The sequence below is a fragment of the Ruditapes philippinarum genome, unplaced genomic scaffold (genome assembly GCF_026571515.1).
Source record: "Ruditapes philippinarum isolate M1 unplaced genomic scaffold, ASM2657151v2 ctg7226_1_1_1_1, whole genome shotgun sequence".
Taxonomy (NCBI): Eukaryota; Metazoa; Mollusca; class Bivalvia; order Venerida; family Veneridae; genus Ruditapes; species Ruditapes philippinarum.
The window spans coordinates 1-11,980 of NW_026866103.1; the positions used below are offsets into that span (position 1 = coordinate 1).

At 32.4% G+C, this 11,980-nt stretch overlaps 2 long non-coding RNA genes across 2 annotated transcripts; both read left to right on the forward strand.

Annotated features, from left to right (window-relative positions):
• Positions 1–41: 41 nt before the first annotated feature.
• On the forward strand, positions 42–9,527 carry LOC132731327 (uncharacterized). The gene is made up of 3 exons (XR_009625866.1): positions 42–97; positions 6,288–6,392; positions 8,840–9,527. It is a non-coding gene; the product is annotated as an uncharacterized LOC132731327 (long non-coding RNA).
• On the forward strand, positions 1,413–4,826 carry LOC132731328 (uncharacterized). The gene is made up of 3 exons (XR_009625867.1): positions 1,413–2,041; positions 2,410–2,811; positions 4,688–4,826. It is a non-coding gene; the product is annotated as an uncharacterized LOC132731328 (long non-coding RNA).
• Positions 9,528–11,980: the final 2,453 nt, after the last annotated feature.

Here is an 11,980-nt window from a genome sequence, read left to right on the forward strand (position 1 = left end):
CTTTTGTTGGTTCTCCGATCATGGCGATGCCGGAGCTGATGAACTTGGAGAAGTTATTAAAGATGATATTTGGCCAAATCCATTACAATATTATCTGGTAAGTAGTCAATGTGAACTCATTTTATTGTGGATTATTCAGATAGAGGATGTTTCTTTGTGGTCGAAGGAAGCTGCCTGAATATTACCCCCCCCCCCCCAAAAAAAAAAAAAAAAAACAAACAAAAAAACTAAAATAAATAACTATTGGTAGCCAACCAATCAGTCCATGCCATGTTGCTTGAGTTTGTATATAGCAGCTTGGGCATATTGAAAAGGTAGCAGATCTAAAGTCTCTTCACCGATCAACATTTTGATGACTGGAAATGTTGATAACTTCAGGGATTTCTTTAGGTGTAATATTTTTATGCTGGCCATTTTAGGGAACATTGGAAACATGATGCATGTAAAGATGAAAAGTTGAAGAACCCAAATAATATCATTATATAGTTACTTTGGACTATGGATTTGAATATGCAAGCCAATCATTGCATATTTGTAATATAACATTTTTGTAATTTTGAGCAAACACCAGTACAAGGACCTGGGGCTCATGGTCTCAGGGGGATAAAATCTGATAGTTGCATATGAATCTGATGCTGCTACATGGCTCGGTTATTTAACGTAAATGGTTCTGCTGAAGTGACAGCCTTGCCTGATTTAGTCATCTTAGAGTTCCATGTACTTCATGTAATAAAGCTCATGTTTATCAGCTTCAAAAGGGATGGAATTGTTGTTAGATGAATTTTCATATGAAGTAACATTTTACAGGAACAATACTCTTCCTTGACTAGGTTATGAACTTGACGTCCATAACCAATCCTGGTAAAAGTATTGTTTATTTAAAACTCGTCATGTATTGTTGTTCTTGGATGGGAAATGTCAGTTGATAACAGCAAGTTGTTATGGATGTAGAGGGATATGTTTATATCATGTTATGAAAGTACTTGGGGGGAAATCACGATTTTGACATGAACAGTATTATCCTTGCATTCAAACAAAACATGTTGTTTTCTTCACGTGTGTTTGTCCAGTGATTTTGGTCAGTGACCTTGTGGCAAGTTGCACAAGACAAAATTTGTAGGTCCTTAAGGGTAATATTTTGACTTTACTTATCTAAGAGGACAAGTAAAATTTCAGCAGGTACAAAATGAATTTTGACCCAAAAATACATTTTTCCTTCTAAAAACATGAACAGAACAAAACCACTTTTCATTTCTGGCAAAAACTACTTTACAAAATTCAGTAATATTTCAGTGTTGTTTCTTTGTGAAATTGAACATTTTCTGATTAAATTTCTGACAGCTGAGCCTTCTTATGAAATTAAACCTGTTTATTGCATATTTGATTTAGAGCTGTTATCGATAGAGACACAGAGCTCCAGATAGCATGCGTATCCGCGTAAAATACGCATCAAAAATCAAAAATACGCATCAGTTTTAGAATCCATGCGTCACAGTTACGCATAATAAAATCAAAATACGCATGCATATTCAAAATAATGCGTAAAGCGTAATCACTAACCCAGGTAAGGAGGAAGTTTACATAAAGCGCGGATGCTTTCACGCGACGTGAGAGTGATTATACAATGTTAATTAACGACCGGGATCCAGGTCAGACGAGTTCACTTTCATCGGGGGTAAAGAAGGGTCATGCTAACGATTTCGAGACGTTTCGGCCCAAGACATATCGGCCCCAAATTACCCAATACGAAGTATTTTTAAATCCACAGCGTGGACAGACATTCTTTTTCTTATAAAAAAAAAATACTTGATTTTTTTTTCGAATGTATTATCATAAAAGATTCCATAACTAATGATACAACGATGCAAAAAAAAAAAAACCGATGCCCATGAAAAATTTTAATGTGTTCAACTTTTTAGTTGCGTATGACCTAATCTTCGAACATTATTTTTTAGTTGCGTATGACCTAATCTCCGAACGTTTTCAACATTTTGATTTTGTTAAAAGAATAAATTTATACAAGTTATAAATACCACTTACAGTAAGTTTTGTTTACTTCGAATATTTGATAAAACTAATATTTAACTAATCTATTTTGCTTGAGCTCAGTGCCGTAACACTGCCGATTTACTGTTTCATTGTTATTGATTCGTACTTAAAAGTTTCGTTCCAAAAAAATATATAATTTCTTTCTTAAACAAATATGACATTAAGATGTATGAATTTTAGATCATAAAAGTTTTGGATATTATTTTTTTTAATAATGTAGTCTTAAATGTTTAGAATTTAAGTGAATTATCCTAGTAAAAAAAAGACATGTGTACAGACAGTACATGTATAGATCTATTGCTGAAGTGGTAATGAATTTGTTTTTAGAGCATATAAAAATAGTTATCATTTTCTTTTCAGACATCTTCAGAATGTCACAAAAGAAGATTTTTAATTTCTTTCAAAGCACGGAGAAGTCAAACTCATTGGTATTGGTGAAGGGTATATTGAATGACTTAGTCAGTGATGTTATTATTAAAAATTCATCAAAAAAACACGAAACTGTAAATGACAAAACATTAGAAAAATGGAAACAAAATTACCCATGGTTAATTGTATCTGATATGCATGAAAAAAAGACATTGAAATGTAAATTATGTTCTGAGTTTAAAACAAGTACAATATGGGCAAAGGACGGTACAACCAATATTCAAAAGTCTACTCTTGACCGTCATAATGAATGTGATCCCCACATTGAAGCATGTAAATTATCTATCAAAAAACTTGATATGGAACTCGCACCAGAGAACAAGTTGGAAAAAGGTAAAATTGACAATGCAGATGTGTATCTAATGAGAACAGTGTATATGGTAATGAAAGAAGAGTTACCTTTAGATAAAGTTAATGCCATTCTTGAATTACAAAGAATTAATAAAACAGACATTTCTTACCAAAATTTAAGCTGGACAACCATCACAGAAATACAAAATCTGATAGCTCTTATACTCAAGGAAGACCTTATTCAAAGGTTGAGATCTTCAGAATATTTTGCCATTTTGATTGATGAAACCACTGATGTATCAATTTCTAAACGTCTCTCTATTTGTGTAAGGTATATTCACAATGGTATTCCGTACACTGATTTTCTTGCTAACATTGAGTTAAGTGATGGATGTGCCCACACTATTGTTACTGCATTATTAACTTATTTTGAAAAATGTGAAATTAACACAAGTAAGTGTGTTTCCTTAGCCACAGACGGAGCTAGTGTCATGGTTGGAAAAAAAACTGGGGTTGGTGTACAGTTGGTAGCTAAAGCTGCACCATTTTGCGTACAAACACATTGTGTAGCCCATCGACTTAATTTATCAATTACAGATGCAATTAAATACAATGATGCAATGAAAAAATTTAATGTGAAATTTGGTGAGCTATTTAACTTTTTTAGCAATTCTGGTAACAGAACTTACACCTTACGTCAGATGCAAACACTCCTAGATGAACCTGAACTTTCTATTAAGGCCCCTTATCCTGTCAGGTGGCTAGGTCTGAAACGTGCAGTGGAAACAGTACATGAATGTTATGGATCACTATTGGCAACACTGTCAAGTATAGGTGTGAATGATACAAAGGCTAAAGGCCTTTACAAGTACTTTTCCTCTTATAAAACTGCTATACTTATTGGTTTAATGTGTGATGTTCATGTGGAGTTGGGAAAACTTTGTTGTACTCTGCAGTCTGAAAAACTTATGTTTAGTGATGTACCAGCTATTGTGGACAGTACAGTGAGTATGTTGAACATTTTGAAAACTAATGATGGTGAGTGTTTGAAAATCATGAAAGGAAACCTTAGGTATGAGGAAGACAAGGTCTTTTATGGCAATGAAGAGCTGACAAATTATTCTCTAAATATAGATTCACAAATTGAAACTGTAAGACAGAATTACTTAAGTAATCTCATTAAAAACATAAAACGGAGAATACCCAAACATGATAGTAAGCTAATGTTGAGTCTAAACGAGGTCCTGGAACCATCTATATGTAAGAATGGCCTCTCCAGAAAGCAATGAAACTGCTCTGCAGTGTCTGATAGACCATTATGGTAATGACAAAGTTATAAAATCAGTATCTGGTAATATGATCAGTGGTTATGTTGAGACTGTAAAGCCTGTTGTGAAAATAATTCAGAGTGAACAGTTGCTTAAAGAATGGCCAGGTGTTTGTGGTATGATGGCAGGTTGTTACAAAAATTTGAGCCTTCCTGAGTTCTGCCAACGAATAATTCTTAAGCACAAAGACCAGTTCCCAAACATAGCCAAACTTGCTGTAATAGCACTATGCATGCAGGTGACATCAGTTGAATGTGAGCGCTCATTTAGCACTCAAAATCGCATAAAAAGCAAATACAGGTACACAAATTTGCAAATTTTATTCTTATGATTATCATAAATAATAAAAGGAAAATATAATAACAATAAAGAATGTTAAATAATAAAAGGAAAATAATTATATAACAATAAAGAATGTAACAAATCTGGTTAAAATTTCATTTGTAAATGCTATTAACTTCAAAAATAAAATAATATCACAGGTATGTTATAAAACTGTTACTGTAATGAATTAACATAAATACATCACAGTTTGCTTTTTATTTCAGTCTTTAAGTTTATAAAATATTATTTTATGTATATATTTCCAGGGCCTCCCTTGGTGATGTTTCCCTTGAGGCTCTCATGAGGGTCAGCCTGTTTGGACCAAGTGTTGAGAATTTTGATAGTGAACAATGTGCTAGGCAGTGGTTGACCAAGAGAAGGCGAAAAAAGAGACTTACTGCGGAGTACAAACCAAGAGAACCAAAAAGAATGAAGCTTACGAAGTGTTGACTTTTTAATCAATAAATTTATCCTGATAATTATACAACTGAAATACAACTGAAAACAGTTACATGTATATGAAAACAACAATTTTGAATAAATAACCATCTGTATAAGGCTCAAGACTTAAAATCATTATTTTTACTCATGGTGATTTTGAGATATGCATTTTTACTCCTCACTCTTGATTTTGAGGGGTAAAAACCCCTCGGCCCAAAAAATTATCTGGAGCTCTGGAGACAATATCGATGTATCATTGATATTTTTCTGTTGATCAATAATCGATACACACTTGAAGAAATGGAGAAGTTTAATTATTTGAATGTCTCTAAATAATGAAAACTTGCCCAAAACATGACCAAGCTGTTGTAAAGTTACATAACGGATACATTTCATAGCAGTGATGACAAAAATGGTCAGGAAGAAAATCATGCAAAGGACATTTATAATCAGGACACAACATATTTTTATTAACAGAACATGTATGTAACTAATAGAGGATATTGAATGAGTGTAAGTTCAATACTGAATTAATTGCACGAGTTGAATAATATTATTTTATTCAACGAGTGCAATAAATTCAGTAATGAACTTACACGAATTTAATATTCTATTTATCACATACCCAAAATAAAGACCGTTTAAAGTGAAATAAGAATCATTTTTCATTGACGCGCCTATAGTATAACGCTAACATTTAGCGCGTCTTTACACTATGTTTGTATAACGCTAATGACGTCACGTCAAAATATATGCACGGCCGTGCAATACCATATTTACGGAGTCGCAAAATCGGCACGGGTGTGTGATAAATATCGTTTAAACAGGTATGAAAGTGAATTATATACAAGAAATTAGGAGTATTTATTGATATATCGGTGTATCACAAATATTTGTCATCCGATATAGATGTATCGTCAATATGCTTTACACTGAATCAAATGACAGCTCTTATTTACTTAAGCCCTAACTTAAAACGTAATAAATTATCAGTGTTGTCTTACAGCTATATAAGTTATTATTCTTCATTTAACATTCCACTTTCAAACATTCTTGGGGTTGTAAAATTCTAATAAGCCTTGTACATACTGCCACCCAGAAGCCTAAATGTCTTGTGGTTTTCTGGACTGTATTTCAGTATTAAATGGTACTAAATACACAGTGTAAGAAATTCGGATTTGAATCAACTAGGCTGGTCGGACTACCAGATTGGAATATTCACTAGCCCAAAAGACATTTCACTAGCACGATTCATTTGTTCAAAACAGTTGTTTATATATTGCCTCTGAAAATACAGTAGCCTGGTCGGGCTTGTTACTGTGAAAAATTGGTAGCCCGAGAAGAAATTTAGTAGTCAGGGGCTATAGGACTACTGCTAATTTCGAACACTGAATACATGTACTAAGACATTGTTTCTTGTTTTAGGCCTCTGAGATAGATGAAGAAGGTGGTGTTGGACCAGGTGGTGATGATGAACTTGATGATTTAGATGAAGAAGATGAGGGCGAGGATTTTGAAGGGGAGGATGAGGTAAGAGCAGCATCAGAAAATATTTTTAAAGACACTGGTCCTGCAGGACAAGTAGCATCTAAATCCAATTCGCAGGCAATATTTTTCTTCTCGTCTTGCATCGAGATCTCTTAAATTCTACTCATAATTACGAGTGGACGAGTGGAATTTTTGATCTCTGAAGAGAGAAAGTTCATTCTTGTAAAGAATTTTGTTCACATATTATAGGAAAGTTATAAGTCACTTGAAGGGAGAACAGAAAATGTGGGATAGATCAAGGTTGTTCTTGGATCTGAAAATTGGAGCCCATTTACCTTTTTGGCAAACCATAACATGAAATCAAACGATTAATTTCTGTTACAAAAATTGAATTCTAATGACTAGGAAAGTGAACTTCATTTGGGATGGGATAAAAGGAGTGCTTGTTAATGACCAGATAGAAATACTATAATATAGAAACAGTTGGTTGGGATTAGGGGACAGGGATGAGTGCAATTTCTAGCAGCATCTTGGAATGTTTGTCACAGTAAGGCTTCTTATGGAAAAATATTTTGTATAAGGATTGGAGAATTGATTAACACAATGTTAAAGAATGATAAATTGCTGCCTAAAATAAAGTTTTGTTTCTCACAGAATGGCTTCTTATGAAAGATATAAGTATTAGGAGTGGAGAATTACTAAACTTGGCATGGCTGAATATGTTCAAAAATATATCTGAAAATGAGAGGAAATTATATAAACAAGTCTTGTGTAGGAAAATACCATATTTGTCCTGCTATTTCTTAAAAACTTACATGATCAAGTTGAGTGAAGTTGAAGGTAAATGTTAGTCAAACAAGGCTATGACCATCCTGTTGGGGAAAAAAAAAAGAAGAAAAAACTTGTTCAGACAGTAAAGTTTCAGAATTTTCTGAACCAGTGAACAAAGAATTTTCTGAATAATCAGATTGTTTTCTTTATGAAAAGAATTAAAAACTTAAGCAAAACAATAAAACAAGAATTTTGACATTTTCAAGCATATTAAGCATTGATTTAAAAAAGAAATTGTTAAATTGTTAGATATACTGACCAATATTATTATTTGGCAATGCTGCGGATATATATCAATGTTTTATCGTGAAAGATAATTGTCATGTTAATCTATGACATAAAAGTTTTTAAAAGTAAATAGAGGATATTGAATGAGTGTAGGTTTAATAATAAATTTATTGAATGAGTTGAAAAAATCATATTATGCGAGCCTCTGGCGAGCATAAAATTGTTTTATTCAACGAGTTCAATAAATTTAGTATTGAACCTACACGAATATAATATTCTTTTAATCACATATATAAAAAAGGAACGGTTAACTGTTTAAAAGGGTCATTATTCATAGATGCGTCTTTAGTGTAACGCTAACATTAGCGTGCTTTAAAGCTATGTTTATATATAGCGCAAATGACGTCACTTGAAAGTGATAATACACTAGTGTATTATTGTTTTTAGTAAATGGCTTTATTACACTCATGCGCCGCCATTTATGTGATAAGAGTAAGTGGTATTCCACAAATTAGTAGTCCAGAAAGAAAAAAGCATAGAATAATTTACATGCTCGTATTTGAACTCTTGCATTTCCAGTTAATGATCTGAAAAATTAGTTTCTAGAAAAAAATTAAGAGTCCAAAAAATGGCATAGTCAGAATATCGTATTTCCTATGAAAGATTTTAATGTACAGCATTAATGAAGCCAAATGAAAAAAAAATTTGATTTAAATATCGACATAGCCCCAGTAGAATTTCTTTTTATTGCCCAAAATTTTCTTACAGGCACATTATGATTCAGAAATGCATATTTAATTTAATTCTTCAGAAATTTCAAACATATTGTTAAAATGTTTGAATAATGGAAAGATCATTGTAGATGTTTAACAACAGAAGAAAATAGCACTGAAATTGCAGTTATGTGTTATAAAGGTAGCGAAATGGAAACAAAGTAGTATTTTGACTTCCATACCAGGGCAAAAACACCATTTTTGGGGAAGGGGCCTCAGCCTTTTTGTTGGGGAAAATATGCATGATTTTGGCATACTTTTGGAAAAGGGGTCTTAAATTTAACACAATCTTTTAACAAGTTTCTCAAAATAGAAAAGCAAAAAGCACTGGGAAATACTAATAAGGCAGTAAAAGTCCTGAATTCAACACCATCATTTAATTTTGTTGTAAATTCTATGGGAAATTTCAAAAGACTGGGGAATTTTGAGGACCAAACTGTTTAATAAAAGAGGCTTGTTTGGTTGGGGAAGCAGCCTATATTCGGCTTCTACAAAGAAGGGTTTTTTGGCCCTGCATACAAAATCACTATACAGCTGTAACAAGATACTAAAAATAAAATGGTTTTGAGATTTAAAAATAATAGCATATCTGAGACATAATGGGCCTTTTATGAGTATTTTTGAATGTAAATTTATTTAAACGTTCATATTTTGTAGGAAGGAGAAGAAGAAGGTGAAGGTGATGATGACGAGGATGGTGAAGAAGAAGGATAAAGAACATGATCATATCATCTCATTTCATCATTACATACACGATGCATTCTTAATTATTGTATGATCCAAGATAACACAGTGCACACAGACTTAACATAGAATCTGGGGACCAGTTTTGAAATTGGAAAGTTTATTGTTATTTTAAGGGATAGTTGTACTTATTGCCCTCTTTCTGTATAACATTATGCGTCGAACACAACTAAAAATCAATGACAGTGTCTTAAAATATATTGCTGAGAATATGTTATACAATTTCCTACTAAGATAATAACTTTCATTCATCATTTTATCACTCGTCCATTCATCATCGTGATCATCTGGTCATCATTATCATTATCACATTGATCATTATCATCATTAAATCATCCAACATCACTATCATTACCTCTGTTTATTTTGAAACATCATCCATATTTTTTTACAAGAATGAATGTTGTTTCTGTTGAGTAGATATCATGTGTACTGGAATTCCTCTCAATTCAAACGTGAAATTCAGTTACCTTCCCTTTTAAGACAAAGGAAGAGATTACTGGTGTATTTATGGTAACATCTTAGTACCTGCCCTATTTTTGTGACTATTGTTGAGAAATATTTGTGAAGAATAGAATAAAACAGTAGGAAGCCTAGCAAAGTCTTGTGTTTTTTTTAGCTCCATTTGTCAGAGAAATTTGTAATTTATATTAGTTTGCTTGTTTGTGCTGGAAGAGGCATTAACCATGTGTATTTTACACTTTAATTTCTTAATATGGAAAGGGTTGATCTGTTGACTTTCAAATTAGACATTCATTGAATTTAAGAGTTTAAATTTTTACTGGCCTGAATTCCAGTTTTAAATTTATTCTACATATTTAACTAAAATTAACACTGGCCCAAACTAATTTTCACGGGTCACCAGGCCAGTGCTAAATTCGATGACTGGTGAGACTGTTAATTTACTTAATTATGTTAAAAATCTCTTGTAACACCAAAATTTGACTGGTTCATTTATCCTGCTTGTGTATCTGAGTAAAATCGGCTCCTAATTAAGGCCAATTAGGTAAATTTTAACTCAAGTCTGATTGATAAAGCATCATAATAAAGGCTGCTTGTGTGAAGTTGGGTTAAAGTTTTTGCTGGCTAGGATATGCAAACTTTGTGTGAAAATCTTGAAATAAAGTGATCCCTCAAAAGCATTAATCACAACAAAATTAAATGAAAATTGCAGACTCGGTTTGAGTCTGTACATGAGTGGATAATGATTAAGTGCAACATGCCCCCTAGCACCGGCTGTCAATTCTCAACACTTCATAGTGCTGGCATCAATGATCCCAAAGGATCAGAAAAATATAACGACGCTAAAATTTACTTGATAACCTTAGTTTGTACACATATTGACAACTTTATGATCATGTACTTTGATAAAAATACAGTGATAACCAATCCTCTAGGTATCATAGAACTTTTTATTTATATATTAATAATTACGGTTGGAGAAACTGAAAGAGTGCACCGAGTACAAGTAGTCTAAAAATACTGGTGAAAGAGCTGGCTCAGCTATGGGTTTATATAGACATTACAATTTACTTTGTTGGCAGTTGCTTAAATTAGTTTATACTTTTTATTTTAGTTTGATTGTGTTAAAGGCTATAAGCTTACTGAAACACACTCAAATCAGTCTTTGAATCAACCAGTATTAAGGAATGAGTGTAGCGCAAGTTTCTGGCTCATGGAAACAACAGCTTGACCACGACAGGTTCAAACCCTCACAGCCAGCAATCCTTAGAATACTTGTCTGACCCATTTACAACTTTGGTACACAGCCTGAATTGACCCATAAACAAATGAAGACAAAGCTAACCCATGGCATCGTTTGAGGTTAATACATATGAATATCAACCTATGCATTTGTTAAAGGGGATATTTATCATTTAACAGTAAACTAGTATATTATTAGTTAAAAGATCTTTTAAACTGACAGATTATATGGCCGTATAAAAATAATTGTTTGGAAAGAAGCTTGATCTGCAAGCAATCACTTTAGTTATAGTACAATAAATGTAAGTAAAATGAGTATATATAAGGCCATATAAATGAGTATATAAGGCCATATCAGTTCACCTTTCAGAAATCTTTATAACAAATTTATAGAAGGCAAACTTTTAATTTAAAAAGAAGAAAAAAAAAGATAAAGACAAGACCAAAGATAATATAAAATACAAAGTCAGTTTTATATTAATAAAAGCAATATACCAACGTAATATATAACTGTTATATGAGAAAGAAATAATTTGAGAATAAGAAATATTAAAATATATAATAACAAAAGATATTAGAAAAAGAAAATATAAAATAAAAAAGAAAACAATATAAAAAAGAAACACCAAATAAAAAAGAAAAGATGCAATAAAATAATATTAACCAATAAGATAAAATAAAACTCTCAACAAAAATAACGAACTAATATGCCATAGAATCACCAACAATACCACAACGTTACAATACTTACAGCACCTCAATGAACAATCTTACCATATACTGATTCAGAGAACAATCCCTGCAGCATGTAAGGAAAACGTAGACTGACATGAGTCGTTAAAACAAAACAAACTACCCTGTAAGCAACTATCCTGTTAACCCCTGGAAATATTGGAGGTTGATATATAGATATCCTGTAAACAAAAACAACCTTCGTTTTATAATAGCCATACAGGAATAATGGGATAGTGTTTGAAATGTGGGTACTGGAAAGAACATTTTTAGCTAGCATCAACTTCCTAAACATTTGCTTTAGGTTTGAATGTCACATCCTGATACTGATGTTTTGTGGGTCCCCTATTTTAATTGCTGTGTATGAAAAGCGGTCCAGTGAGCTTACAGAAATTTGGTGGTTTTAATTAGAACCCATATTGTACCTGACAAATTGTATTGAACACTTCCTATGTATAGGAAAAATGAAATTCCAACCAAATGGTTCCCTAAAACAGTACATTGTATCAACTTTGGTAGTCAAATTAATCAGCTTTCAGACAAGAAGTGTTGACATTGTATGAGTCACCACTTTATGCACAATTGAAATAAAAAATTTCAGAACAAAGAAACAAGAAT